Raw genomic sequence first — 27152 nt, forward strand, 5'->3', positions numbered from 1 at the left:
TATTCAAGAGTAACCAAGGTTATTTTCATGGAATACATTAGGCCAGTTCTCCAAGGCATAAGCAACTAACTGGCAATTCAGAAATATTTTTAACAAGTACTGTCTATTGTCTCTGGTACTCCGAGAGGAAGATACTGCGATAAAAAGTGGTTTATCTGTTGGGGTGGATTGGTGTCTACCATAAGTAATAAAGTCACTATCTTGTTAAGTCCAGTCATAGGTTTCAGTAATTTGAATCTGAACTCTATCTCTGGTAGTTGTGGCACAGAGCAGGCAGACTTAATTTAGACAAAACGTGTAAAGCATTTAGGAATACAAAAAAAGTTGAAAACACAACAAAATAAAAATCCTATTCCAATGTATTGAAATAGAGAAAAATGTAATAGGCAACATTACACTCAAAAGACAAATATCAATTAAAATGAACTGAAGATATGAAGTTTTAAAGATTCAGGTAAAAATAGCACCAAAAGGGGCGCAAAGCATCAATTGTGGATGTTGGTTGTGGTAGACTGGGACATAGGTATGATTTGAGGTGGAACACAATGGAGTGCGGGTTTGGATAGACCAAGTAGATTGATCCCACTACAGCCTTGATGTAGGGTAGTTCGAAAAAAAGTTTCCAAGTCCCAATCTGAAAAAGGGCTCTGTTGTTTTTGTGAGGGCAAACCTGAAATTCAATCCAATGCCATGGAACTCCAAGTGAGATACTTTTTGCAGCTTGCCTCCTGGCACCTCTGGAACAAAAAGTGTTGAAAAAGTTCTCAAACTTCTTTTGGTGCCCAAACAACCCTAGGGATACACATCCAAGGCAACATAACCTAAGGGGGAGCACTTAGAGACATTCTCAATGTCAGGCAAAGGGCAACAGTAAAATCCATTTGAGGTCCAGTTGCCACTAGTCATGTGAGATTCTATAAAGGAATATCTGCTTCAGCATTTGTATGTTCATGGAGTCTCCTAGGGCATTAGCCATAGGATCCTTGGAGACCTCCTCAGGTCCTTTTCAGCTGCTTGGCACAGATGCCAAGTGCAGCAGGTTCAATCCACCTAATATCCATTCACAAGTCCAGCAGTGTAAGGATGGGGTGCAACGTTTATGCCTGGCACAAGCTAGTTGGTGGGAATGACCAATGGGCACTCCAAAATAAATAGGCTAAACGTTTCTGGTGACAACCCTGCTTGTGTTTTCAGTAGTTTCTGTTTACCTTACTGCAAACTGACACAGAATGCCATGTGCCAAGGCATTTTCAAGATGGCAAAGGTCTTCAGCTACACTACACTTGTGCTATGAGTGCTGGGGGTGAGTGTGTTAGAGAGACATTGGGAAATCACCAGTGTCCTCCTACACATACCACACAAATCTCGTTTGAAGGGGGCACTATAACCACTACAAACCCAGAGACAGAAGTCTTGTAGGACCAAAGTAGGGACCTTCAGCAACTAGACAGGAAATAAACAAGAATTGCCTTTGCAACCTATTCTTTTCTTTTCAAGTGTGACCCAAGTGTTACATGTTGCTCAACAGATCTCTCAAGCAGGATTTGACAGTGGCTTGTCAACAGCCCAAATTCTGTACAGTTTAGAGACGTAATCTCTAACCATTTAGATTAGCCTAATGTTTGCTCCAGGGAGGTACTTCACACATATTCCTAGGCTTGAGCACAGGCTTTGAGCTGGCAGTGGCCTATACTAATTAGTCTTTGTACAGTTCAGACAGGTAAAGGGTAACTTTCTAAAAGTTGTTTCCTTAATAGTTATTAAAAATCCCACTTCACCAATAAATTGGATTTTAATAACTATTAAAAAGAGTAGTTCAATTCATTTTCTTGGTGGTCCCATCCCCAAGAATCAGCACATGTATCTTAATCTGCACTCTGATTTTCTATTTTACACAGCTAATGTATCCTATTTGTGGGCATACATAGGGGTGATTTACCATTATTTAAAGGAGAAGTTTATTACCTGTTAGGTATTTTAACAAGCTGAAATGCAGGTTTTACCCTGTAGCAGTCAGGCTACAGTGGTGTACTCAAAGCCATATTTTTCTTGGGCACACTAGTAGATGGCATATTGAGTGCTGCAGCCCACATATGATATCTAACTTTTCATGCATGGGTATATTTCCACACTATATACTATGGCCTTATTGAAAAGTTAAATACCACAATCAGGATTAGCTAATTTGGACATGTTTTAGGGGTCAGAGCACATACACCGAGCACCAGACAGCAGTGGCCAGTGTACAGATTCTGCAAACCAGCAATAACATTCTTTTCACAAATAATGGTTACGGAAACCTCAGTAAATTGTCAAGTGCCTCCGTTTTAGGCTTGAATTTAAAGAGTCATAGCTGACGTGGGTCACTTCTATAGTGTTTTAAAAAGGATAAGGCTGTAATTTGATAAAGGTTTATTAGCATAGTAAAGCTAAAAACGTGTTAGCTACTCGTCTAAATCTGTTTTTATCTAACATGAGGGCATTCTGGCTTAAACAGTATCAGCCTAAAAACAGCATGTGGCAAACAATGGCACAGGAAATACTTTCAAGATAATGTTGAGAGAGGAGTTGGCCTAACGGCCAGGGCGTTCGGCCTCGAATCTGGGGAACTGGTTTCGAGTCTTGGCAATGACGCTGACCATCCTGTGATTCTGGGCAAATCACTTAATCTCCCAGGGCCTAGCAAAAAAAAAATGAACGTGTCCTCATCTAACGCAACTGGTGCTATGTAAAGCGCTCTGATACCTGATTCGGGTCAAGTTCGTGCTATATAAAACTCTGTTAAAAAATTGTGCAAAGCAGTTTAGGAAGACCAGCGCTGGCTGGCACATTGTGAGTAGCACAGCATTTGTAATGATAATATATTTTAGTCTTGCATCTCCCTGGTATGCATGTATTAGAATTAGTTGCTCATGGCTCGACTCCACAGTTACAAAATTAAGTCAACCACTTTCAGAGCACCAAAGACAGGGAAATGTTGGAGATGGCCATGCATGTCAGAAAAATGTGGCTTGCGTTGGCGGGGATTCACAGCCTTTGGGAATATCTAGGCACAGATTAGTTAAACAGTGAGAAGCCGTGCAGGTCATCACCACAAACAGGTTTAGTGGCGTGCAAATGCGGTTTCAAAACTATGATGTTACGTTTACAGTCAAGCTGTTAGTGACACATAGAGGCAGGGAATAGCACTGGAAGGTTTCAGCTCACCCACGAAGGAGGAAAATGAGGGAACAATATATAGAGCAGGAAGAGTGGTACTTTGGGCAAACAAAAGCAATGGTTTGCAACTTAGACTTGAAATGAAATGAAATGAAAAATTATATTTATATAGCGCGTACATACCCAGAGGCCTCGCAGCGCTTCAACTGATTACTGTGGCGAGGGCATGGGTGATTAACACGCTTTAACAAACAAGTGAGTTTTTAACGCTTTCCTGAAAGCCATTCGGTTGTTGATCTCCCGGAGATTCGGCGGGAGGGAGTTCCACATCTTCGCCGCCAAATGTGAGAAAGCCCGGCCTCCCCAGCGAGCTTTATTGATTTTAGTAGTGGTGGCTAGATGCAAGGCGCAGGAACGGAGGGTTCTTGAAGGAGTATAAGGTACAACCAAAGGGAGCAAAATGGCTGGGCCTGTTTGGTGGAAGGCTTTGTGCACAATGCACATGGCCTTGAAATGTGTTCTGGCAGCTATTGGACCCAATGGAGTTCTTTTAGGGCCTTCCTTGCAGACTGCCAACGAGGGATGTTAAACAGCAGTCGGGCGGCGCAGTTCTGTGTGACTTGGAGTCCGTTGATCACTGCTACGGAGCTCCTAGGTATAACGCGTTTCCGTAATCCAGGCGAGAGAGTATCAAGGCCTGAACCATGATTCTCCTCGCCTGGAAAGGAAGCAATGGGAGAATCTTCCGGAGCATTCTCATTAGTCCAACACAGGTGGAGGCCATTTTGGTGGCCTGCACAGAGAAGTCCAATGCTTTGTCGAGCCAGACTCCAAGGCTCTTGATATGGGGTTTAGGAGAGGGAGGGGGGCCAAGACAAGCGGGCCAGATGGAAACCAAAGTGGTCGGTGCGGGGTTAACTAGCAGCATAATCTCCGTCTTCTCCCCGTTGAGTCTGAGACACGAAGAATGCATCCACTTGGCTACAGCCTCTAGAGAGGGCCCCAGGGTGTTGGATGATCCCTCCATGCGATCCAGGGAGACCACAAGTTGGGTATTATCCGCGTAGGTGACAATACGCACACCAAAGGGATGGACTATCCCTGCGAGAGGGCTCATGTAGACATTAAAGAGCGTGGGGCTCAGGGCCGAGCCCTGAGGAACCCCACAGCTCAATAGTTGTTTCGAGGATACTACTTCGCCCTCAAACACCTGGAAGAAGCGCTCGTCCAGGAAGGAAGTCAGCCATTGCAGGGCCGCGCCCGACACGCCCATGCCCGCTAGACGATGTAATAATGTGGCATGGTTGACCGTGTCGAACGCGGCGCTGAGGTCTAGTAATATGATGGCTGCTTTCCCCCCCCAGTCAAGCACAGATCTTGTTTCTTCCGTTACTGCTAATAGCGCAGTTTCGGTTCCGTGTTGGGGGCGGAATCCAGTCTGGGAGGCACATAGCAGATTGTTAGATTCCAAATAATCTACTAGGATGGTGTTGATGTGCCTCTCCAACAGCTTGCTCATCCAGGGGAGAAGGGAGATAGGGCGAAAATTGGCCAAGTTGTTCTGGTCTAAGGTAGGCTTCTTCAAAAGGGCCTTAACCATCGCACATTTCCACTGGGCTGGGACCGAACTAGAGGTAATAGAGGAGTTGAGGACATCCAGGATGACAGGACGGATGGCCTCAATGACCTTGAGATGGGTCAGCGGGGGTGCAGGGTCATTGGGGGAACCTGTGGTAACTTTAAAAAGTATTTTATCCAATGAAGTGACATCTAAAAGAGAGAACTCATCGAGCGAACAGGAGGCAGGAGGGTCCGGCTTAAAGCCTGTAGCGGTGTCAGGATCATTTATACCCGTGGGAAAAGAGGAATAAATAGCCTGAATCTTCTGAGAGAAGAAGGTTGCTAAATTATTGCATCGGACAAGCGCGCCAACCAAAGATGAACGCTCAGGAGGGGGAGAGATTAGTGACTTAGCGATTTTAAAAATTTCTTTGGGTGAGTTTGCAGCTAAGTTGATTTTGGAGTCATAGAATTGGACTTGTGCGGCCTTCAATTCATTCTTATATGATTTGATGGCAGCTCTATACTCGGCTTTCTTGGATTGCGAGTATTCTCGCCTCCAAGCTCTCTCCAATTTACGGCACAACTGTTTCATGGTTCTCAGGGCGGAGGAGTACCACGGGGCTACTCTAGATCTTTTTATAGAGAGCAAGGATTCTTTCGGGAGAACCTGGTCCAGGATGTTAGTAATCCAGTTATCATAATTGGAGGTGGCTGTACTGGGGTTCATCGACTTCAGAGGCAGATGATCGGTGAGGGCCAATTTCCACTTGAGGAGGGGCAACGAAGCCCATTTCCTCCCCCAGTGCCTATTATTATTTTGTGAAATAGGGGGGGTTTCAGTAGACCATATAAAGGGTACTAAATGGTGATCGGTCCAAGGCAAGGGTATCGGTGTTCCGGCTTTTAGACTGTCAAGATTACTGAAAATATGGTCTAGGAGATGGCCCTTAATGTGCGTCGAATGAAAGCCTTTTTGGAGCAGATCAATGGCTTGAAGATTAAGTCGAAGACCATTGACTGCTGCATCCAAGGGGTCATCCAGATGCAGATTCAGGTCGCCCAACAGCGTAAAGTTCGCTGACGTAGGCACTTGATTAGCAGCGACATCCGTCACCTCTGTGACTAAATCCCTGAGGGGGCCAGATGGTCGGTAGACTAAAATGCCTGAAAAAGTGGTAGTGGGGGAGAACTCAAGAGTAAAGTGCAAACTCTCACAGACTGGTGTGGTAAGGGGAATAGTGCGGCATCTGAAGGTGTCTCTATGTATGATTGCCAGCCCTCCCCCTCGACGTAACTTGCGATCCAGTCGCTTTAAGGTGTAGCCCTGGGGGGTAGCCCATACTATTGTAGGATCAGTTTCCAGCTGGAGCCAAGTCTCGGTTAAAAAGAGGGCATCAGGATTAAGCTCCTCTATCAATAAGGCTAGTTCAGCACAATGTTTCGGTAATGACCGACAGTTAAGAAGAAACATCTTCCAATTATACGTAGGAGGATGTTTCTCTGTGCTCGGGAAGGACGGATCCCAAATACACGTTTTGCAACGGGCCAACGGTTTTATAGGAAGAACCAAGTGTAGATATAGAGGGTTAACGGTGGGTCTTAATGCTAGCAGAGAAGAAGCGCTATATGTAATGCAAGTTCCTACCATGGTACCAGGTAGTGACAGGGATCTGGGCGCGTCTGGACGTGGACTGGCGCAGACTGGCTTCTCTTTGGCGCCTCTTCGGCGCGTCTAAGGCGCTCCCGCTGCGCGTCACCGCTGCACGAGTGGACTAGAGATTAAGTAGATTGGGAGGTGAGGGGAGACTAGACCGTCACCCTCGAAAGATGGCCGCCCGCCGAGGACCAACCAGGAAGTGCAAGTGCTATTCCTCCCTCCACAACAAACAGCATGAATTTGCCTCGGTGGACCGGGGAGTCAGCCCGCCAAGTAGCAGGGGTAACAACAATTTTAAAAGCACAGTTTTAAAAATAATCAGGTTAAAAAACCCTGGCAGCAATGTAAATTCAATACACACACTAGTGCTACGATGTTAGTAATCGATCTGATCGAGCGCGTGAGTGCAGAGCCCTTATGTAGTCAGGGAGGGAGGGGAGACTAGACCGTCACCCTCAAAAGATGGCCGCCCGCCGAGGACCAACCAGGAAGTGCAAGCGCTATTCCTCCCTCCACAACAAACAGCATGAATTTGCTGCGGTGGACCGGGGAGTCAGCGCGCCAAGTAGCAGGGGTAACAACAATTTTAAAAGCACAGTTTTAAAAATAATCAGGTTAAAAAACCCTGGCAGCAATGTAAATTCAATACACACACTAGCGCTACGATGTTAGTAATCAATCTGAGCACTTTCCTCACTTCTGGAAATCTTAAGGACATAACAAAAGGACCACTACCCCATGCAAAAGAGGATTGTAGAAGCATTTGCTGTCTTGGCGAAGTATCTTTCTGAGCTGTAGTCCAACTCCGATGTTAAACAAGCTGCTTGTATTTTATTTTATTTTGTTTTAAAGGTTTCATAAAGCGCTGGCTAGACCCGGAGGTATCACAGCGCTTTACATGAGTATCAGATCATAGTTGCAGGTTACATTGTTACAAAGGTTACATAGTTTTAGAGCATGGCAACATAGTTACTTGAAAGGTCATGATAAACAATAAGGGAAAAAGCAGGCAAGGGTAGAGATTCAGGGGAGGTGTGGTAGGAGCAGGGGAAGTAGACAGAGAATGAAAGAGGGAAAGAGGAGGGAAAGAGGAGGGGAAGAGGAGGGGAGGATGAGAGACACAGCATGGAAAGAAGAGGGGGAGGGCGACGGGAACACAAACCGGTAGACGAGTCAAAGCTGCGTCCAAAGTCCAGTAAGCTGTGATCATAGGGGAAGTTGTATCATTTCCCCATCTCTGTTGCAAGAGGCTCCCTATACGCAGTGTACTCTCTCAGAGGGGTCTCTGAGACTCCAAGGCCTACATACTGGATCCTTCCCCAAAAAGGGGAGAGGGAGTGCTTTGGCAAAGGGGTGCCATATCATACCTTAGCTGTGAGTGGATCCCTTGGCGCTGTGGACTCTCTCAGTGAGTTCGCTGAGACTCCAGAGTATAAATATTGGATCTTTCCCCAAGAAGGAGAGAAGGAGTGATTAGTCAAAGAGCACAAAGGACAGGGGGCTAGGCGGCGTAGCAGACAAGGGGAGAGATTCAGGGGAGAGGGGATAGGAGCTAGCATTTGAGGAACAATAATGTTACAATTTTACATCAGTTACAAGTTACATAAATATCAAGAAAAGCATTTAAAGTACATAAGGGGCAAGGTGAATGTAGTTCGACAGCAGGTCCTCTGAGCAGCGTTCAAAGCAGATAAGCTTTTGTGTCTCTTTAAATGGAATTTACCAATATGCAGAACAGTCTACTCCTTTCTCCCAGCTCCAATTGACAGCAACCTTTCTACTTCATTTGAAGAGTCTATACCTGACTACTAATAGAGAGAAGCAAGAGAGTCCTGTTTCTGGTTGAATCCTTTCCACGGTATTAGGAACAGAGCCTTTTCAAACTTAAAAATACATCTTTCCTGTTGTGCAGTGCTGTTACACAGTATCCTGTTTGGGCACGATTCACGAAAGTAATCTGAGACAAAATCCTAACTTTACGATTTTCAGTATTCACAGAAGGCATTTAGGAGTACTAAAGTTAGGATTTTGTCTCAGTTAATCTTAAATTTAAGTCTTACGTTAAATTTTAGACAGACTTAAGTTTAACTGGGAAAAAATCCTAACATTACGACTAGGATTATGTCTTAGTTAAAGTTACGTTTGTCTTAAGTTTAACTTAAGACCAAAACTTAAGAATAACTGAGATAAAATACTAACTTTAGTACTCCTAAATGCCTTCTGTGAATACCGAAAGTCGTAAAGTTAGGATTTTGTCTCAGATTACTTTTGTGAATTAGGCCCTTAATTAGTACATTTACACACTGTCTCGGAAGCCTAGGTGATAGTCAATTTACTATAATACCAATAGGAATGTATAATCATTCCAGACAGGCTTAACCCAATCAAGGCTGGCACTGAATTCACAACTGATCTTCCTAACCTGGACACATGGAACTAGGCCCACCACATACATTTTCCAAGGTGACAGCATTGGTTAAGATCTTGGCAGTTCCATCTCTTGTGCTGAGCCAAGCAGGCACAGAGCAACGTGGCTACGAGGGAGATGAAGTAGTGGCACAGGGTATACAGTGGGACAATGGGGGAGAGCTACCTGCGCGGTCAATTCAACAATTCAAAGGTAATAAACAGTTTGGACTACACAGGTAAACCATATTTTCTCATACTACTGCTTCAGCTCGCTCCATGCTGCACATATATATATATGTATATATAGGAAGTTAGGTTTACCAATCATAACAGATTGAATTTTAAAGGGAGAGCCAATAGTGTTCTTTACTATCTTGTGTAGAGGGTAAAAAGGTTTGTAAACAATGACTATTTCCCATCTGCTGACCAACCGCTGATCATGTTATGATGGCTCAGACATGGGGACAGCAGTGAGAAAGGAGGTTCACTTTGGGTTAACCCCACGTTCTTCACCAGGATCAAGTATGTTTTTAGGGAGCATTTGTGGTGTTGAATCATATGGAATAGTTTTCAAAGGACTTGTGAAACAGGTTTCCTAAGCAGGAATACCACATGATCTATAATAGACGTAATCAAAAGCATAGAAGCACAGAATAGCTGTGAGGAGCCTGTGACTAGTGCTCCAGAATGGGAGAATGGGTGAATCAAGAGCACAACGGCACAATGTAGTTGTGGTAGGAACTTGTGTCTCAACAGTCCCTGTTTTTAATTTGAGAAATCTCATTGAGTAACCTGTAACTAAGAGTAGGATAGCTGTTGTTTAAATTACCACATCACATACTAAGATGTATTAAATCTAATGCATCCAATCTAAAATAACTGTTAAAATGCTTGAGAACCATTGTGATACAGAAAATGAGAGGAATTAATCAGAGATTGAATAGCCAAGTGCATGTGCATACACTTCTCTAAGAGACATCTTGGCCATATTGGACATCTAATGAGGGCTCTTAAAGCTCATAGCACTTTGCAGAATGTCAACATAGCAACACTAAATATCTATAAAACAGGTATTTACTTTCAGAATGCAAAAAAGCTACATTGGATATGAAGCAAAGTGCACAGTCATTCGTAAAAAAGAGGCCCCTGCAATTAATAACAATGAGAAATACAGAAGGTGTTCTATCTGGGAATTTATTATGGTTGGATGTATGCTTTATTTCAAGCATTCCACTCTTTGTGATGAAAAACACATCCTGAGAACACAGTTCCATTGGTATGTCCAGTTAGAAATGATGGGGATCAATATCAAATTTATGCATAATTTCAACAACATAAATTCAATTAACTTCTGTTGGACAAAGAAAGGGTGAGTACTCCGCACAACCGTTCTCATAGGTGAGATGGAATACAGCTTAGATGTACAAATGAAAACAATATCAAGATGCCTGTTTCCTATTTACTCCGAATAATGCCATAGGAGGCAATTGGCTTGAAAGGTATGAGCATCAAACGTGAGAGAATGAAATTCTGGTTCCACCTGATATAGGATATTCTCAGTACAGGAAACAAATCAAGGGACTGGTCAAATATTGCTTGATGGCCACATTAAGAAAGGAAAAGAGTCACTTAATCTATTTCTGAAGGCCCAACAGTTTTTCAAATAAATATAACAGGAAAACAAATATAAGGTCTCCATCAAGCAAGGAGCAGACTTGATGCCCTTGGTAGGAGGAGGGACCCAGTGAAAAAACATCACCACCTTCTCTTGGATTGGGACTTGGTGGTGGATATCCTAGTATTCATCAGGATCTCCAGGTTATACCGAGAGAGTAAAAATATTTATCTAGATTCAGATGCACAAACAAAGCAGAGCAGTTATAGCTAGTGCTGCACGACTTCTTCTTTATCCATGGTCGGGTCATCATACTTTAAAGAAAGCCAACTGGGGTCTTTCTGTAGGAGTTGTAGGATGTAACAGAACAAACCCTGATGTGATTCAGGCTGTAACCACACGAACAACTGAGCAGCAGGGGAATTCCTTGATTTTTCTGAAAGACTATTTGAAAAAGCAAGTCGGGAAAGGGGAAACAGAGGAACATCCTGGTCCAGTCATGCCATAAGACTACCCGAAGTACTAAGGATCTAGGAGAAAATGGTACTGCATTCCATACTCAGATGGCTTACTCAGTATGGAATGGTTTACTGGGATGATTACACTCAGATTGGGACTGATAATTGCCCAAAGGGGTTTCTACATCAAAATAGGTTTTGGTGCCTCTATAGCTAAATGCAATTTGTTTCTTCTCTGGACTGTAGCAATTTTATCTAATTAAAATAGTGATGCACACCAGGGAAAAGATGGTAATAATACTTGGTGCTTTCACCATCTCAGGGTTTGGAACCTTATTAATTTGATTTATGATATAAACCTGAAGCAGAAAGTGTGGTTCTTGGATACGATGCCTTCCTTCCTCACTGGCTGATTACGGTTTTGGCAATATCCCTGGTTTCCATATTTACTCACTAACCTTTTGATATATCCTTTTATTTGAAGTTCAGTGTCTCCATGGTATAAACTCCACTTTGCTTTCCAGTTCTTCAGTTGTATTGTTATGATGGTTGCTTACAAGGCACAAGCAAAAACTGGATGGGATTCCCTAAGCAGGATGGGAAGAAGAAATGTGGGTCAACTGAAGCAACCTGCCTGTTGCACAATACCCAAAGTATTTTGCCACACACTGCACAAGACGAAGAAGGCACCAAGGAGGAGATAATAGCCGTAACAAATAACATGCACTGGCATTGCCTGTTTAGCGGTAGAGAAGGATTATGTTATGCTGATGCTATCCAGAATCAGAAAATAAAATCACAATGACGTAGCTACTGCTGGAAGTCTTTTCATTCTCGAAGCAAGTGCATATGTCACTATGCAAGCGTACACCTACAGAACGATACGGGGGCAGTTTCTTTCAAATCATTTTCATGCAAATCTACGAAGGCTGTAGCTATGTAGGCTAGTCGGTTAAAGAAAATCAAATTTGCAAAATAACTTTTGGGTATGGCCTGCAACAAACAGCTCTGTGGCCCTCCAAACAAGTATGCATTTGAAAAAAAAACAGCACGGTGGAGGTGGCAATGGAGGAGCAGCTGATTGAAGTAGGTGTGAGAAGCAATGGGAGTGAGCAGGAGGCACAAGGGAGAGAGCAACATGGGGCAGGTGGAAACACAGGAGTGAGACAGAAACAGACCTGGGAGCAGAAGCACATAAGGACGATAGCAACACAGAAAAAAAAGAAAAAGGGGAAGAGTACTTGAGAGAAAGAGCGGGAAGCAATGAGGGAGAGAGCAAACAGCATGGGGGAGAGGTAGTTTTCACGGGAGAGAAACAAGACAGAGAGAGATGGAAACACATTAATTCATTTGGAGTGCTTAACCAAAAAGAAAAAAGTAGTTCACAAAAAGTGAGAAGTGGAAGTACACATTCATGCCATGGTAAAGAGGCTATGCTCCAGAGAGAGACGAACACAAAAAGAACAAGCATTAGCATAGCCAATCGGTCTCGCTTTTGGGACCTTAAAAGTGTTGAGGTTCCGTGGTTTTGGGGACCGGACTCCATTTTTGTTTGCGTAGTTCATGATGCCATTTTGTGTTGCCCTCACGTAGGCCTAGGAGGTAAACGAACGAACAAAGTTGCATGGGCCTCGTTCATGTATGCATCAACTAGGCCCTTTTCGACTTGCGAGTAAATTGTAAGATGCTGACCCAGTCACCTGAAACTGACCCTTTGCGAAGCCAATTTCTCTGGCTGATCGTTGTCTAAAATTGCCAATCAATGTTCAGGATATCGTTAACTTTTAGTTTCTTGTACATATCTTATCCTACTCAACATCTGAATTGTTTCTTTCCTTACGACTTTTCATTAAATGGGTAGTGCTTTTCAATTATGGGTTTGTCCGGCTTGTGGAAATTGAATTTGGGACAGTCCTAATAATTAACTTGTGGGTTGGTACAATGTAAAGTGAGCTTTTTGGAATGTAATAATGTATGTGAAAATGTATTCCATTGGTCAGAATTTTCCGCAAGGGGTGTGCATTCGTAATAAATCGAAAATAGCATAAAAAGTGATGTCTTGCTCTATGAAAATTGAGCAGTCTCCTGAGTTGTACAACGTGTTGTATTGCTGGGATTACTGTTACTAGCTGCAGCTAATAAATTTGATCTCTGACGCCACCTAGAAGTATTCCGTGTCTCTGTATACCAAGACAGGTGAATCCGAAGACTTCGGGTGTGTCCCTGGCACCGCTGGGTTCTAAGAAAACCCGGTTCTTCAGTTGGCACCCAACGTGGGGCGACTTCAGCGGTACCGGTCCAAGCCTGTGGATCGTGAGGAGCCCCATGAGGAAATTCTGGAGGAAGGCCGCCACTTCATTGACCCCTGTATGTCGACGTGTACCGAAAGTCTTTTCTACGAGGCCTCCCGCTTTACGACGGCTACGAAGGACTGCTGCCCTGACTGTCGCCCTGTCTTGGACCCTTGATTGATCCTTTGTAAAGCAAGACGATAGACGTCTTCTGGTGGCATGACAGATATTTTGGTTAAGTATAAGTGGGTCGCTCCCACGACTTTGTTTTGGTTCTTGGTTTTGATTCGGTTATTGTAATAGTCGAAGCCGAGGGGCTCGTATATTTTACGAGTGTATCGATAGTTGACAACCCCTTGAAGTTTGAAGCTAGACTAGTGAGCTATAAGATGCCTGGAAATGGTTTAGTTGTGGTTGCAACAGGGATTCCTGATTGAAGGATTCGTGTCCGATACCTCCGGTTGGAACTCCGACTTATGAGCTCTATTCAAAACACTGAGTGGGTCCTATCACTTATAATGAAGTTTGGGTTCGCTATACGAAGAAAGATGGTGTTTTACGATGGCCCCAACATGGTAGTTTCGAATTAAATATTTTAGATAACCTGGAAGTTGCGCTATTTAAGAAGAAAGCCCGGCCGGCAATGTTTGACTCGTTCTGCCTCTGGCGAAAGGAAGCCAAACAGCGAGAAATTAAGCAAGCAAGGAGAGATAGGAAAGATAAGAATATGTCAGTACTACAAGCTGCTAGGCAGTTTAGGGAAGATGGAGAAGAGCGTGCGAGTGAAGTTTCAGATAGACAGCGTTGCATGGCCATAGATAAATGTTATCTGGCCTTGCCGTCATCTCCTCCGAAAGTAATTGAAGATCTTGAAAAAGATCCTTTGATCTCTCATTTACTGAGATTACCACCCCCTTATGTGCAGGGTGCTACTGCGCCTCCATTGCCCCCGGTTGTTCCACCTTTGTTGTTTAACCTCCTGCTGTTGTTCAGCCACCTGGTGCTCCACAGATGGTTTTGCCTTCTACTGCGCAACCCACTCTAGGGTCGCCAGCTTTGCTACCAGCTTTGCCTCAAACTCCTTTGCCTTCTACTTCTGCATCTTCGACTCCTACTGTTCTTGTTCCTACACCTCTTTTGCCTCAAAATACTTATTCTTCTGTTCTTATGTCTGCTTCTTCTCCTGCTCGAAAACGAATGACTGAGACTTTTGTTAATCTGTTGTCTCCATTGTTTGGGTCACTGAGTATGACCCCTGTTTCGGAACGTAAGCAGAGTCGTAGTCAGCTTCCTAGTTCCGAGGAATGGACAGTGTTGGATTTGCTGGCTCGTAGATGGATTTTAAATGCTTCCAGGTATAATTTGCCAGCGGTTATGGATGTTTTCTTTCAGTGGGAACCGCCGAAGCAAAGGTATGTTTTTGATGTAATGTGTAAGTTTCTCCGTCAGGAATAGGAAGATAATGAGTTGGGTCCAATTCCACAGGAAGTGCTTGATGTTCAGTCAGAATTTACCAAAGGGACGATAGTGGAATCTGATGTTACAGATGCCGTAGAGACGATACTTGTTTTTAGGTCTAGATTACCGCCTCAGACATTGTACGAACCTGATTCTTCTGTTAGGAGGAAAGTGAAGCAGTATCCTAAGAGAGAGGTTCCTCCTGTATGGAGAGAGGAAGTTGTTGCTAATGTTAATCAGGGTATTCAGGGTGTACCGGCACATTTTCAGCGAGTATGGGTAGATGTTCCTTGGAAGAGAGCAGAGGTCTTGGCTCTGAAGCAGACCTTACCTGACCCCCGTAAGAATCCTGCCGGTTATTACAAGGAGTTATCTCAGACAGTTGAAGCGTGTATTATGAATTTAGCTGACATAGATATGTTGATGGCTAATGTAGTTCCTCAACTTTTGTGGGCAAAGATTCGTCATGAGAATCATGTGCAAGAATTAGGAGATGCGTGGGCTAATAGTGTTTCTGCAGATGGTCGGCAGGTAGGAGGTGCCAAACCTGAGCCCTTGGTTGCAGAATTACCAGGCAGGATTATTAATTTAATGAAAACTATGATGCCTCCTTTACGAGTGAATTGGGATAAATTAGCAGCATGCAAACAAAAGAAAGACGAGAGTGTGTCTGATTTCTTCACAAGGTTTGACGAGACGTTTATCGATCATAGTGGTCATGACATGAGTACGGAAGGTGGTCAAAGGTTGTTCGTGGACAAATTTGTCTTTAATTTGCTTCCCGAGCTTTCTAATAAGTTAAAGGACTCTGAGAGTTCATGGGCTGTTTCTTCGTCGGCCCAGATATTGGCTACTGCACAATATTATGATAATAGGGATAAAGATGAGAAGGATAAAGTAGAGAAGAAAACTAAAGATCTAAAGACGAAAGTTCTTTTGCAGCAAGCTTATCCGCCTCGTCAGAATCAGCCTCAGTTTCAGCAACCTCCACATTTTCAGAGATTGCTACAGAAGCCTGAGCTTTATGCTCCGCGATTCTTTCCTGTACCTAATCAGTGTGCCTATTGCAAAGAGGAAGGTCATTTCAAGAATAGTTGCCCGGCTTTGTTACAGCGTGCGAATGGCGTATCTGGTCAGAGAGGTCGTGGTGTTTTCCAGCAAGTTCCTAGGGGTAGGGGACGTGGTGTGTTACCCCAGAATGAGCGTTCCTTTCCCCTTCAGAATTCTGCGAATTATTTTGACAGACAGAATGTTCCGAGTGGTCAGTCTGCACAGTACTATGTTGATGATTATTATGTCGAGAGTGAGAGTGCTGGTTATAATGATAGTTAGGACAGCCATGGGCAAAGAGAGGGAGTAGTGTCAGTTCCAGTAGACCAGAGTGGACCTTATGTTGAAGTGATTACATTAGGTGTGGCAGAACCTTTTCTTTTGGATACTGGTGCGACAAAGAGTTCTATTATGCAATCTAAACTTCCTGGCGCACCTTTGTCTGGCTTGACAAACGTTTCAGTAGGATTTTCAGGCGCCCCAGTTCATAATCCGGTTTCTAGTCCTTTGTCCCTTTCTATTGGTCCTTGTGAATTGGAAGCTCCACTTATTCTAACGACTGGTTGTGGTGAGAATCTGTTGGGTTTGGACTTGTTGAAAAGATTGCATGCGACATTGCATTGCTCTCCTGCGGGAGTACATCTTACCTTGGGTAAGAAAGTGATTTTTCCGGTGTATTTGTCCAAAGATTGTCTTCCACTGGAATTGCGTTCTCTGCCTGATACGCTTTGGGCTACAGGTCCGAATGATGTTGGTCTTTTGCAGATTCCACCCTATGTTGTTACCCTCAAGTCGAATACTAGGCTACCTCGTATTCCGCAATATAAAATATCTAGTGATGGTGAGAGAGCTCTTTTAGCGATTGTTTATGATTTGGTTGAGAAGGGTGTAGTTGAAGAAACGAGAAGTAATGTATGTAACAGTCCTGTTTTGCCTGTCCTTAAGCGTACTGATGCTTCTCAGCCACCTGTGTATCGGTTTATGATCGATCTTCGAGAAGTGAACAAAATTGTTGTGCCACAGTTTCCTGTTGTCCCTGATATCACTGCTTTGTTGACACTGATTCCTGCTTCGGCAGCCTGGTTTTCTGTTATCGACTTGAAGAATGCTTTCTTCAGTATTCCGATTGCCGAGGAAAGTAGGGATATTTTCGGCTTCTCTTTAGGAGGCCGAAGCTTCCGGTTTAAGAGAGCTCTTCAAGGTTATTGTGAAGGTCCCTCCATCTATAGTCAGGCGTTGAAAACTCAGCTCGATGATTGTGTGTTGCCTACTGGTGCTACTCTTATCCAGTATGTTGATGATCTACTGGTTACTGCTGATGACGAAGAGATTTGTAAAGAAGCTACTCTTTCTTTGTTACAACATTTGTCTGACCTTCATCATAAAGTGTCACCTTCAAAGTTACAGTATTGCCGACAAGAAGTAACCTACTTAGGTCATCTCTTGTCGAAGGAGGGAAGAAGGTTGACCCCAGAACGAATTCAAGCGATTGCCCAAATGAGTGTGCCATCCACACAGAGAGAAGTGCGTGCCTTCTTAGGTATCACCTCGTATTGTAGGCAATGGACCCGCAATTTTTCCCTGCTAGCGAAGCCTCTGTTGGCATTGACTCTTAAAGATACTCCGCATCCTCTCCCTTGGTCTGATGAATGTCAGAAAAGTTTTTCTGAATTACGTGATGCATTGTGTTCGGCTCCGGTGATGGGTACTCCGGACTACGGTAAGCCTTTCACGTTGTATGTTCACGAGAGAGAAGGTTGTGCATTGTCAGTGTTGACGCAACAGTTTGGAGACAAGCAGCGTCCATGTGTGTATTTTTCAGCGACGTTAGATCCGGTAGCTAAAGCGTTGCCGAGCTGTTTGAGAGCTACAGCGGCAGCGGCTGTTTCTATCCGACAGTCTGCTGGGTTGGTATTGGATCATACGTTGATTGTGATGGTCCCACTTGCAGTGGATACTTTATTGAACAGGACCAAGACACAGCACCTTACTAGTGCACGTCTGTCAGGATATGAGCTGACTCTTTTGGCTAGCCATGTGCACATCAAAAGATGTAACGTGTTGAATCCGGCTACGTTGTTGCCGATTTCTGTAGAGACAGATGTTCAGGAACAGCATGATTGTGTTCTCCGGACAGAGGAGGAAATGAAGGCTAGAGTTGATGTAAAAGATACTCCTCTTACGAATGTTGATGGTACCTTATGGGTAGATGGTTCGTGTTTCAAGCTTCCGAATGGTGAGACGACTGCAGCATGTGCTGTCACAACTTTACATACAGTTGTTGAAACAGCACGCATAGCACAGAATTCTGCGCAAGCAGCAGAGTTGATTGCATTGACTAGAGCGTGTGTGTTGTCAGAGGGAAAGCGAGTGAATGTTTATACTGATAGCTAGTATGCGTTTGGTGTTGCCCATAGTTTCGGACGTTTGTGGAGAGAGAGAGGATTTCTTACTTCCCATGGTACGAAAATACAGCATGGGCAGTTAGTGAACGAACTTCTTGAATCACTTACTCTCCCAAAGCAGATTGCAATTGTGAAGTGTAGTGCTCATAAGAAAGTTGTGGATGATGTAGGTCGAGGAAATGCGTTTGCGGATGAAGTTGCGAAGGAAACGGCGAAAGACATGATGAGCCGTATGTATGTTGCAGGCCCTGCTAATTGGGTTATGGCTGGTGGAATGTGTGAAGACACAATAGAAAGTGTGAAGATGATTCAGGCTGAAGCTACGGAAAAAGAAGTGAGTGTGTGGAGAGAAACTACGGGTATGCTGGATCCGACGGGTTGTTGGGTTGAGTTGTCAGAACACCGGCGATGGTTGTTGCCCGATGCGTATGTGCTCCCAGTGGTTACTATGGCTCATGGAATGGCTCACATCAGTTCGAAGGGAATATGCAAGTTGTTGGCTCCAGTATGGCAGAATGCTGGAATCCCGAAATGTGCTGAGAATGTGGTGAATCATTGCATGATTTGTTTGAAGTACAATCCCGGCAAGGGAACTCCAACTCCAGCTGGTCATTTTGCTCCTCCGACGTATCCGTTTGAGGTGATACAGTTAGATTATATTCACATGGAGAGATGCAATAATCTAAAGTATGTCCTTGTGGTTGTTTGCGCCTTTTCTAGACGGATAGAGGCTTACCCCCTAAAGGATAATACTGCCTTGTCTACAGCCAAGGTTTTGCTCAAAGAGTATTTCACTAGATATGGTTTGCCGAGAATTGTATGGAGTGACAATGGAAGTGAATTTGTGGGCCAAATCATGAAGAAAGTGTGTGCGGGTTTGGGTATCAATCAGAAATTCCATGCTGCGAATCACCCCCAGTCAGCTGGTCTGGTTGAGTGCTATAATGGCATGTTGAAGCTGAAGCTAGCTAAGATACAAGCGAGCACTGGTCTTACATGGTCAGATGCCTTGCCGTTGGCTCTTTTGTCAACAAGGACGACAGTGCATTCTCGTGTGGGACTTAGCCCATACGAAATAGTTTTTGGTTGTCCAGCGAATGTTTGGGGTGTGCCTCGTCCTAAGAAGTACAGTGAGATTGAGTACCCTATGTTGATGGATTACTTACATGACTTGACTGCTAAATTACGTGTTCTCCACCAACAGGTCTATGACAGTTTACCGACAGCTACTGCAGATCCAGGCCATACGATCCAACCTGGAGAGTACATCTTGAGCAAGAACTTCCAACAAACCAAGAATTTGGAACCAAGATGGACTGGACCACATTTGGTCCTTTTGGTCACTAGAACTGCTGTTAGGGTAGCTGGTAAAAAAACTGGGTGCATGCCACCCACTGTAAAAAGGTTCCTTTGCCCTTACCGTATGATAAGTGGGTGAGGGATGGAATAGCCGACTCTGAATGTGAAAGAATTCCTAGATTTGTAACTTTTAGTGATGCACATTTGACATGGACTCAGTCAGAACGCGAGGATGATGACATTCTGCAAGCTGCTGTGCCTTCCCATTTGAGACTCGACACAACGAATCCGGAAATCCTTTTTCAGGATCAAACTGTGCCTGGCAAAGAACGCTACAATCTGAGATCGAAAAAGGACACATAAATGGACAAATAAAGATTGAATTTTTTTTATGTAGTGAATTACACCTTGTCACATCAAGAGACTTTTTTTTCTTTTTCGAGTCACCATCCTGACTCAGCTGCAGGGTCGCGGTACAGCCTTAAGGGGTGAGCCGCGTATTGACATAAGGTCTGTGGTTCATGGTCGTTAGTATGATCTTGACGCTCACTTAAGTGAAGAAGGTAATAGCCGTGAGCAGCACGTTAGAGGATGGAGTCTTTTGAGTCTGATAAGGGTGTTAAGAGAGTCGATTTTAGAGCGCAAATGTGTACATTGATACATAAGAAATGTTTTTTAATACTGTGTTTTCTAATGCTTTTGAATATTACGTTAGCTTGTGTGGGTTGGATTGTCTATGTTACACAACAGACGCTTGCATCTATATCCCAACCTACTCTTTCTTTTCCTACTGTTTCCCCACATGAGTTTCATACGTTGCCTGAACATGAACAGACACGAAGATCAGAATTTGTGAACAATTCGTTTATACAGATGTTGCATCAGCATCAGCTAGTCGTAAATACAAGGAACTGTTGGGTTTGTGGTCTTATGCCACATATGACAGATAAGGGAATGCCATATTTGGTTTTGCCTTTTTCGCCTAATGGGTCAGTATGGGCACTCCAAGCAATGTTTATCTATGCACATGAAGCATCTCCTGTACGTTCCGTTAAAGATAATGCGAGTAATAATGCCTTGATACAGGGAATAGTAGATATGATCAGAGATATTGATGCATATAATACTATCCCTAAAGATGAGGTACGAGCATATGTTGGTTGGAACAAGACGAGATATAGCATTAGTCTGACAGAAAAAGAGAGACAGAAAAGGTCTCCTCCTATTTGGATTGTACCCCACCGAGGTTATTTTTGTATGCAAGGTAATGGTCAGAATCCGAGAGCTCAGCTTGGTAAAAGTGTGTGTGTTCACACCTATGTCTACTCGTCCCAGAAATCTCCACCGTTCGTGCCAGCTAAAGGCACGTATTTTGTTTGTTACAACAGAGCATATACATGGTTGCCTTCTGATTTTTCAGGCACATGTTATGTGGCATTTATGCTTCCCCCTACATACACAGCTGCTTTCAATTACAATAAGACAAGATATGGTAGAGGTGTTATTGATGCGAAAGATACTGTCGCACAAGAAGTTGGAGAATTCTTTAAGGGTTTTCTGCCCTTTTGAGGTCCTATGGCTGTTGGTAGGAATATTCGTCAGCTTACGAGAGTGGTCGAGGCCACTATAAATGAGACTGCAGGTGCCCTTAGCAATATTACACCTGAGCTCCAAGCGGATCGTCTTATGACATTACAAAACCGCTTTGTTTTAGATATTATACTTGCAGATAGAGGTGGAGTATGTAAATTGATCGGGTCTAGTTGCTGCGTTTTCATACCTGATAATGCCCCGACAGTGTACCAAGCCATCTTGAGGTTACATAAATCCGCTGAGTCTATAAATGTAGACGAAGGGAACTGGTCGCTGATAGGATGGTTTTGGGAACTGTTGTCCAAATGGGGAAGGAAGATTCTGATGTTTCTTGGTATGGCTTTAGCAATCCTTTTCTCATGTTGCTTATGCATCCAGTGTGGTCCCGCCATTTGTGGCGTTTGTGCTACGATCTGTGTGAGAAGACCCGTCCCGAGAGAAGCGAAGGATAATAAGATGATGCTACAGCAATACCTTGATGACCTGATGAGAATAGATATAGACCTGGATTCAGATTGACGTGAGTTTAGGTTATTGCCTACGTAATGGGAAAATGAGGGTCTGAGGTTCCGTGGTTTTCGGGACCGGACTCCATTTTTGTTTGCGTTGTTCATGATGCCATTTTGTGTTGCCCTCACTTGGCCTAGGAGGTAAACGAACGAACAAAGTTGCATGGGCCTCGTTGTTCATGTATGCATTAACTAGGCCCTTTTCGACTTGCGAGTAAATTGTAAGATGCTGACCCCGTCACCTGAAACTGACCCTTTGCGAAGCCAATTTCTCTGGCTGATCGTTGTCTGAAATTGCCAATCAATGTTCAGGATATCGTTAACTTTTAGTTTCTTGCACATATCTTATCCTACTCAACATCTGAATTGTTACTTTCCTTACGACTTTTCATTACATGGGTAGTGCTTTTCAAATATGGGGTTGTCCGGCTTGTGGAAATTGAATTTGGAACAGTCCTAATAATTAACTTGTGGGTTGGTAGAATGTAAAGTGAGCTTTTTGGAATGTAATAATGTATGTGAAAATGTATTCCATTGGTCAGAATTTGCCGCAATGGGTGTGCATTCGTAATAATCGAAAATAGCATAAAAAGTGATGTCTTGCTCTATGAAAATTGAGCAGTCTCCTGAGTTGTACACCGTGTTGTATTGCTGGGATTACTGTTACTAGCTGTAGCTAATAAATTTGATCTCTGACGCCACCTAGAAGTATTCCGTGTCTCTGTATACCAAGACAGGTGAATCCGAAGACTTCGGGTGTGTCCCTGGCACCGCTGGGTTCTAAGAAAACCCGGTTCTTCAGTGTTTAGTTATGCAGCACAATATCCTTGGTGCAACAACATTAACTGTTGCATGGCTAAACACTTATAAGGTCCCAAAGGCGAGACCTATTGGCTATGCCAGTGCTTGTTTACTTTTTGGTAGGACATTTTCAGGTTTTCTCAGCAAGCCTTCTAAAGTTTTAAAGGAACAGTACAGTCAGTTGTCAGTGGTTATACTTCAAACACTTCCCTCAGGATTATCACCTTTAATGAGACAGCACACGCAATTCTGGCAATGATGTTAGACCTTTAATTGGAAGGGACCAGTACTCCTCGGTAAGGCTGCTATGCTTTTAATGGGTCACTGCAGCTGGTTCTAAGTGCCAGCACTTCAAACTGGACAGAATGCACACTGCTCTCCTAGGTAGCTAAATCTGTAATGAGACCATTCTCACAGTGATGTTAGCCCTTTAATTGGACAGGACCAACACTTCTAAGTAGGGCTGCTCTGCTGCTTTTAATGGGTCACTGCAGCTGGTTCTAAGTGCCAGACTGCCAGTACTTCTAGCTGGAAAGAGTCAACTCTTCCCTGCTAGACTGCTGTATCTTTAATGAGACAATAATTGACAATTCTCACAGTGATGTTAGATCTTTAATTGGAAGGGGCAGTAGTCCTCAGTAGGGCTGGTATGCTTAGTTTTAATGAGTACTGCAGTCGGTTCTAAGTGCCAGTGCTCGAAACTGGATAGAATGCACACTGCTCTCCTAGGCTGCTATATCTTTAATGAGGCCATTCTCACAGTGATGTTAGACCTTTAATTGAAAAGTACAAATACTTCTCAGCAGGGCTGCTGTGGGGCTTCAGCTGGTTTAAGTGCCAGTACTTCTATGTTGACAGAATCAGCACCTCATTGCTAGACTGCTATATCTTTGAAGAGACAGCGCCGAACATTCTCCTAGTGATCTTAGACCCTCAATTGGACAGAAGGACCAAGACTTTTCAGTAAGGCCTCAAGTCTTCTATTCTTTTAAAGGACACACACGAATATTGTCCAGCAGGGCTGGTATACTTTGAATGGCATACTAAAAGCACTTCTTAGCAAAGTGCCTGCAATTTAATACTACAGTATTGAATTCTCAGTAGCTACACTTCAAACAGAACTGTAACAGGACTTTGCACCAGGGCTACTATGTTTAAAATTTGACAGTACCTTATCGCAAGGGCTGCAATCCCTTCAATGTGAAAGTGATATCACTTATCACCAAGAATGCTATACCTTTAACAGACTGTAGGGGCACTTTTTTGTTTTTAAACGGGCATGACCCGAAAGTCTCATTTCTGCAATAATGAGATAGTGCCGGCACGTAGTAGCAGAGCTGATTTACTGGATATTGCTTTCACTTCTCAGCAAGGCTAAAATCCCTTTAATGGTAATCTTTCTTAGCTGGGTGGTGTCGTTCCAATGGGGCAATACAAGGATTTCGCAACACTAGTCCCAGACAAGTTATGGGAAACTACCAGCAGGGATACTTTACATTTGAATGGGACAGTACGAGCACTTCTCATCGGGGCAGCTTTACTTTTTAATGGAAGAGGATCAGCGCCTCTCAGCACACTACAGTAAATATATTAGCAGAGTACCAGAATTTCTCACCAGGGATGGTTTATGTTTAGTGGGACAGTACCAGCACTTCTCTGCAGGCTGCTGTAAATATATTAAGACAGTAGCAGAGCATCTCAGCAAGGATGCTTTACTGGCAGTGGGGCAGCAGCAGCACTTTTCAGCTGGGCTACCTTTTAATGGGACAGTGCTAGGACGCCTAAGAAGCACTGTTTTATTTTGTAATGGGACAGTGCTAGAATGCCTCAGAAGGAATGTTTTACTTTGTAATAGGGCAGTGCTAGAGCGCATCAGAAGGACTGTTTTACTTTGTAATGGGACAGTGGTAGAACGCCTCAGAAGGAATGTTTTACTTTGTAATGGGACAGTGCTAGAGCGCCGCAGAACGACTGTTTTCCTTTGTAATGGGACAGTGGTAAAACGCCTCAGAAGGAATATTTTACTTTATAATGGGACAGTGCTAGAAGGCCTCAGTAGGACTGTTTTACTTTTTAATGGGACAGTGCTAGAACGCCTCAGAAGGGCTGTTTTACTTCTTAGTGGGACAGTACTAGCACTTCTCAACAAGGCTGCTTTATGTTTTAGTGGGACAGTACAAACACTTCTCAACAAGGCCACTTTACTTTTTAATGGGACAGTACAAACACTTCTCAGCAGCTCTGTGTTATCATTTAACAGAGCAGTCACAGCACTTCCCAGCAGACTGTTGTGAATATATGAAGAAGATGCCAGAATATCTCAGCAGGGAGTCTTTCCTTTTAGTAGAACAGAATCAGGACTTCTCAGGTGGCATCTTTACTTTTTATTAGGACCATAGAAGCACTTCCCAGCATTGCTAGTTTACACTTTAAATGGACAGTACATGAACTTCTGGGCAGGGCTACTTTATTGTTTCATCAAACAGTAAGTATCAGCGGACTCAGCAGACTACTATAAATCTATTAACCGAGCGTCCCAGACCTTCTCAGCAGCGATGTTTATGTTTAGTGGGGCATTGCCATAACTTATCAGCAGGGTTGCTTTACTTCCTAATGGGGCAGTTTCAGTGCTGCACAGCAGATTGCTGTATATGTATTATAAGAGTACCTTAACTCCTCAGCAGGGAGGCTTTACTCATAGTAGGGCAGTAGCAGCATATATATGACCAAATCCGCTATTCATTTAGTCCTACACATACTAGCACTTCTAGTACACCTTTAATTGAACAGAGCTAGCACTTCCTTTAAAAGAACCCACATTTTCTGTCCTTACCTGAACAGAAGACGGAGGATCTGTATAGGAAGAGACATATGGAAAGATAGAGGAAAAAGCAATGGAACTAGAAAGAGAGAGAGAGAGAGACAGAAGGAGTGGGAGCAGAGAGAAAAAGAATGAGAAAAAGAGGCATAGAGTGAGAGCTGAGGGAGAATGGAGAAGAGAGAAAAAGTGAGTTGACAGAGAGAGAGATGAGAGGGAGCAGAGAAGACAGGGAGAAAGAAAGAGAATGAGAATGAGAAAAAGAACATTAGAGGGAAGATACAGAGAAAGAAATGGAGAGAAAGACCTGAGATACAATGGAGAGAGATAAGCAGCCAGAGAGACATACAGAATGGTTGAGCAGGGTGAGAGAGAAGGCGAAAGAAACAGAAAGACAGAAAAAAGGATATAGGACATATTTTCGGGGGACTGTTTACTAATGATGTTAATGAGACCAAAAACAATGTTGACTTTAAGAGGAACAACATTTAAATAACACATATACCAATTGCAGTAGCCATATTAACATCGCTAACCGTGATGTTGTAATACTACAGCAATAAAAGTCACTGTTTGGACAACCTGGCTGGGGCACAATTTAGAACCTATTACAGGCAAGGTTTCGAGTACGGGTGCAGCGAAAGTGATCGCGACCAGGAGTTGTGTGTGCGGGGTGCAGCGAAAGTGATCGCGACCGGAGATGTGTAGACACACGAGCAAAAAAGAAAGAAAAACAAGCACACAAAAAGAAAAAAAAGACGCAAAAAAAAAAAGGCAAAAGTAGGCTGGCGACTGGTGTGCAAGGTGCGCGCACCATGACGAGAGAGAAAAGCCATATGGCGCCTCTGCTCATCATTGTGCGCGGAACCGCACGCGGTATGCCAGCCAAAAGCGTGCGATCGGACTTTTAAAAGCCCGTTTACTAAATGTCTCACCGAGTAGCGCATGCCCTGGCTCAGGCGAGACCTAAAAATCATTGAATAAGACAATAAAGCCAACAAAAGCCATGTCATGGGTGGAATTTCGGTCCTTATAAACTGTCTGGTAAACTCAACCTAACAATGTGTGTTGAGTGCCCCCAATTCGGTAGCTGCTGCCACCACTATTCACTAAATGGCAAAAAAAAATAATACAAACTTGCAAGGTTGCTCACGACGTGGGTGGTGTGACCACACATGCATGACACCAGTAGTGAAAGATTTTTTATTACCAGCTTTGAGAAACAAGTGATTGTGAAGGTGGCATTGTACCCATAGTTTTCGAAAATAATAAATACCCTTCTCAGGTTCACCCAGACGTGGTATACAAAGGGTTATGAGAAATAGTCGGGACTGTATACCCCAGTCAAGTCCATCTAGATATGAATTATTTGACCTACATACCAAAGATCTCCGAAGTATAGGTGACCATGCATTACTGCCTCTTTGAAGAGTTTTACACAAAATGGTGTGTGTGTGTGGGTGATGGTGGGGGTTTAAATTGGATGTTTTAACTTTTTTTTAAATGTTATGGCCAATGTATAAAGGTAAATACTTTGTTGAACAGGTGGTAGAAGTGATTGTTTGCATTACTACTAGGTTTTGGAACTTAGTGGAAAGTGATAGAAAATGTTAATTTGTTGGGTCATATAGGAAGTGATGCGTTGTTCTATTTGAGGCGGGCAACAGTTTGTCTGCATTGAGAAAAAGACTGATTTAGCATCATGAGCATGATTGTTAATTTTGTGGTACTGAGATGGGATTCTGCGGTTGTGTGTAATGAGGTAAAGAGAGAAGGCACGAGTGGGACAAGTGAATGTGTGTGTGTGATAAATTAACACATGCGGGGAGAAGCGATGGTGCATTTTTGGTATTTTAAGGGTGTGAGGGACTTGCCCATACGCTTGAATGCAGGGTGTGTAGAAGAAATGGACTAAGGGTATATTTATGGCACACGGAAGATTTGAACAAGGAGTGTAATGGTGTACTAACATGAATTGAAAGATGTGCAGGAAGGTATGATGGCTTATTTAATTGAGAATGAAAATGTTTGTGTGATGGAAGTACTTGTGCGGATGAGATTTTGACT

General features: G+C 43.5%; 1 protein-coding gene across 2 annotated transcripts in view; it reads left to right on the forward strand.

Moving 5' to 3' along the window:
* The window catches only part of TBX5 (T-box transcription factor 5), a 615870-nt gene that overhangs the window by 187287 nt on the left and 401431 nt on the right, over nucleotides 1-27152 (forward strand). The window lies entirely within an intron of this gene.

The sequence above is a fragment of the Lissotriton helveticus genome, chromosome 11 (genome assembly GCF_964261635.1).
Source record: "Lissotriton helveticus chromosome 11, aLisHel1.1, whole genome shotgun sequence".
Classification (NCBI taxonomy): Eukaryota; Metazoa; Chordata; class Amphibia; order Caudata; family Salamandridae; genus Lissotriton; species Lissotriton helveticus.